This window comes from Sturnira hondurensis, unplaced genomic scaffold (assembly GCF_014824575.4).
Source record: "Sturnira hondurensis isolate 20B ecotype Veracruz unplaced genomic scaffold, ASM1482457v3 Scaffold0003038, whole genome shotgun sequence".
Lineage (NCBI taxonomy): Eukaryota > Metazoa > Chordata > Mammalia > Chiroptera > Phyllostomidae > Sturnira > Sturnira hondurensis.
In genome coordinates, this window is record NW_028075669.1 from 1,875,336 (window position 1) to 1,879,524 (window position 4,189).

Genomic DNA, 4,189 nt, shown 5'->3' on the forward strand with positions numbered 1-4,189 from the left:
TAGAACTTTGTTTTTCAAATCTGACTTTTGGATGTAAATATTCCTGCTGTATTCACTGACCCAAGTTTGTGCATAGATACGCATGTGTGTACATAGCTGTTTAAAGACCAAACACTGGTGCATGCAAGAAAACTACAACAAAAAACCCCTACCCAATTACATTTACATTCCTAAAACTAGTTGTATACTTGTATATATGGAGATGTGAAATAACAAATTGTTATACACAAAGAAAGGACTATTCATTTATCCTTTTGGATAAATTTTTAAAAATACATCAATGAAGCAGCTAGGATAACCAATTTTATTAAGTTAAATAATTTGTTGTTTTAGACAGATATATTTCAGTTCACATAAATCATAACCAAAGTGAAGCCATCTCTTCTCAATGCAGCATATTTCAAAATTTGTTTCAGAGAACAACATTCTCAAAATCTTCTGGAGTGCTAGTTAAAAAATGCATATTATTGGACCCCTTCTCTAAACCTGTGAGTTAGAATTTCAGAAAGTCTGGTTAAAAAAATCAGCATTTTATTTTTTATTTTACAATTTTTACTGTATATTTATTACCATTTAGCCCCCTTATATCCCTTCCCTGCCACTGTCCTCTCACTGTTGTCCATGCTCGCTTACATAATGGAATACCATTCAGCTGTGAAAAAGGAGGAAGAGTTCCTATCCTTTTGTGACAGCATGGGTGGACTTGGAGAATATTATGCTAAGTGAAATAAGACAGCTAGGAAAGATAAATACCATATTATTTCACTCATATGTGGAATCTAATAAACAAAGGGAACTAACAAGCAAAATAGGTAGAGAGTAGGATGATAGCTAGAGTGGGAGGTGGGTAGGTAGTGAAAGGATAGAACAAAAAGGAAAAAAGGACTAAAAATATAAGCATTTTAAAGACATTCTCTATGTCATGAGTTTCCCAAGTATGATGTACAGACCCTTGTGGTCACTGGTTCTAGGAGACTTCAAAACTATTTTGATGATAATTATTATTACTTGTCTTTTTCATTGTGAGGACATTTGTTTTGATGGTGCAAAAAGAAATGGTGGGTAAAACTTTTAGCTTAGTGACACTATATAGTACTGGTAGTCATTGTATTCTTCACTGCCATGCATTTGCAGTAAATGGATTACCAAAAGAAGCCAATTAACTTTAAAATATCTGTGGTGAATCATCAAAATTAATAATTTTTAATTTTAATGCTTGAGTATCTTAATATTTTGTATAAAAATAAAATATCTACATAAAACACTTATGACTGATACCAAAGTATAATGGTTGCCTTTAAAAATAAAGCACTCATGTTATTGTTTGAGTTGTGAGCTGCGCTAGCTACTGTTTTCATAGGACACTATTTTCACTTGAAAGATTGACAAACTATGCTTATTTAGACTTGATGATTTCTTAATAGTTTTTTGAGAAATTTATAAAGTAAGTCTGTCACTTCAAGCCAAATGACTGACAGTATTTGTTGCCAATGTAAAATCTAAACTTTCGAGAGAAAATTTGAATTTTGAAAATCTTGTATCTGCAAACATGGGAGTGAAATTTTCCTGGTCTCTGATAATTTTTTAATATTTATTTATTTATTTATTTATTTATTATTTATTTATTTTTTTATTTTCAGAGAGAGGGGAAGGGAAGGAGAGAGGAAGAGAAATAGTAATGTGTGGTTGCCTCTCATGTGTCCCCCACTGGGAACTGGCCTGCAACCCAGGCATGTGCCCTGACTGGGAATCGAACCATGATCCTTTGCTTCACAGGCCAGCGCTCAATCCACTGAGCTGCACCAGCCAGGGCTCTGATAATGTTTTGATAAGATCAGTGGTGACATTAATTAATGTGATTGTTAATATTATATAATGTGTCATGTTTCATATTGTGTCATATTTAGTAATTTACTGTATTACTCAGTAAATCAAAATTTTTCCAATGAGCAATGAATGATGATACAAAATCATGTATGAGTAAAAAATCTACCCAGAGTACAGGATAAACAAATGGATACTAATGAAATAGAGCATGAAAAGGTCATTTTAAAAGTTCATTAACGTGGTTTCCAATGCAATTTGTAACTAATCTTTAAGAAATTATCACTCTTAAATTTCAGTGTAGTATCAAAGAAGAGTATCCACAATTATCATAATGATTATTAAAATATTCCTTTCCTTTCCAACTATGCATCTGAATGATGCGGGATTGTGTTTTTATACTTCAAACAAAACAATGTATTGCAAGCAATTAAATGCAGAAAATATAAAATATAGCTACATTCTGTTATGCCAGATCTTACAGAGAGTTGAGAAAATATAAAACCATTCTATCATTTCACTGTAATTTTTTGTTTTGTAAGATAAAATACATTTTCATGAAACTGTTACTTCAGTAATTATGTAGTAGGTAAAAATTAGGGGGTTCTTGTGATTTTGAAGAGCACAAATGAATCATAAATCCAAAAAGTTTGAGAAGTACTGATTTCGATTACTTTGATTCTTGATTACATTTTAAAATCATTACCCTTGTAGTAAAGTTTGGAACACATGGGAAGGTTTTAATAAGAAGAGTAGTGTACTTCCTTTTCAACTAGTTTTAACTGTCATGTAATTCCTCAAAGATTTCTGTAAAATTTAGGTCTCTAGCTACTCAAAATAAGGTTGAGGAATCTACATGAACTCTCAATATTTCTTGCAGTTGTTTCAATAAAAATGTCTAAAACTGTTTAATCTACTCTTTCTCCACTCAGAAGCTTCCTCTGCCTACAGACACTCTCAAGATGGTGACTTCTCTGGGTCCCAACACCTACAACAGGCAGAACTGGGAGGATGCAATCTTTCCCATTCTCTGCCAGACATGTCTTGGAGAAAACCCACATATCTGAATGACCAAAGAAAAGTATGAGAAAGAATGCAAAATCTGTGCTAGGCCATTCACAGGGTTTTTCTGGTGCCCCGGGGTTCGCATCAATTACAAGAAGACTGAAGTGTGCCAAATCTGTAGTAAATTGAAAGATGTCTTCCAAACCTGCCTCTTGGATCTAGAGTATGGCCTGCTCAATCAGGTTCATGATGCATGGTTTTCTTTTAAGGATGACATGCAAAAGTCAATGTCAGAAAAGCATACTACACATAGAATATGGAGAGGGAGATTTCTAACTCCGATGGAACATGGCCAGTTGGAATGCTGGGAAAAGCCACATCCACCAGTGACATGCTGCTCAAACTGGCCGGGACCACACCCTACTACAAAAGGAATTGACCCTGCATTTGCTCCATACAAACATGAGAAGCCTACAGACCCAAATGACCCCCTAGCTGATAATAACATTAAAGACTGATATTATGGAATCAATGACCCTGTTGCAAATAACGGGCTTCAACAATGCCTCATCTGGACTCACCAGAGGACAAGACTATCACCACATTATATGTTGGTGGTCTAGGTGAGGCCATTACTGAGACAGAGTAAATAAATCATTTCTACCAGGTCGGAGAGAGCCAGACAATCACTGCTATGCAGAGGCAGCAGTGTGCTTTCATATAGTTTGCCACAAGGCAGGATGCAGTAGTGGCTGTGGAGAAGTCCTTTAGGAAGTTGATTATCAATGGCTGTAGACTCAATGTGAAATGGGGAAAGTCCCAAGCAGCCAGAGGAAAAGAAAGAGGAGAGAACCGCAGAGTCTGGGATCAAGCTAAAGCTTATTCTAGAGCCAGCAGCTCTTCCTCCTCATCCTACAGCAGAAGAAGAAACTTCTGCCAACATTTCAACCAGTCCCCCAGTGGATCTCCAGTTCTGGTGAACATTGCCCTGCCTCCACCCACTGGTGTTCCCCACCTCCCATCCACACGTTTTAGGACACACATGTTCCACCCAATGGGACCACCTCATCCCTTCGTGAGGGCTCCAGCACCAATCCAGTATCCTTCTCAAGACCCTCAGAGAATGGGAGCTCATGCTAGGAAAAACAGCATCCCCTAGCACATAATAACCACTCTGGGGCTCTACACAAGATAGGGTGCTTAAAAATCCCAGTAAACAAATATTGGAATAAATGTATTTTTCCTTTCTTTGTAGTTCACATGGTAGCCAAATGTGTTCAGATGTGGGCAGTTGGAGAATGCTTTGATGAACCTCAAAGAAGCTGCCATTAACACATCTGGTCACTACTATAATATTACT

At 36.3% G+C, this 4,189-nt stretch overlaps 1 pseudogene; it reads left to right on the plus strand.

Moving 5' to 3' along the window:
* The first annotated feature begins 2,786 nt into the window (after positions 1–2,786).
* Positions 2,787–3,988, plus strand: LOC118983762 (pre-mRNA-splicing factor RBM22-like; annotated as a pseudogene).
* Positions 3,989–4,189: the final 201 nt, after the last annotated feature.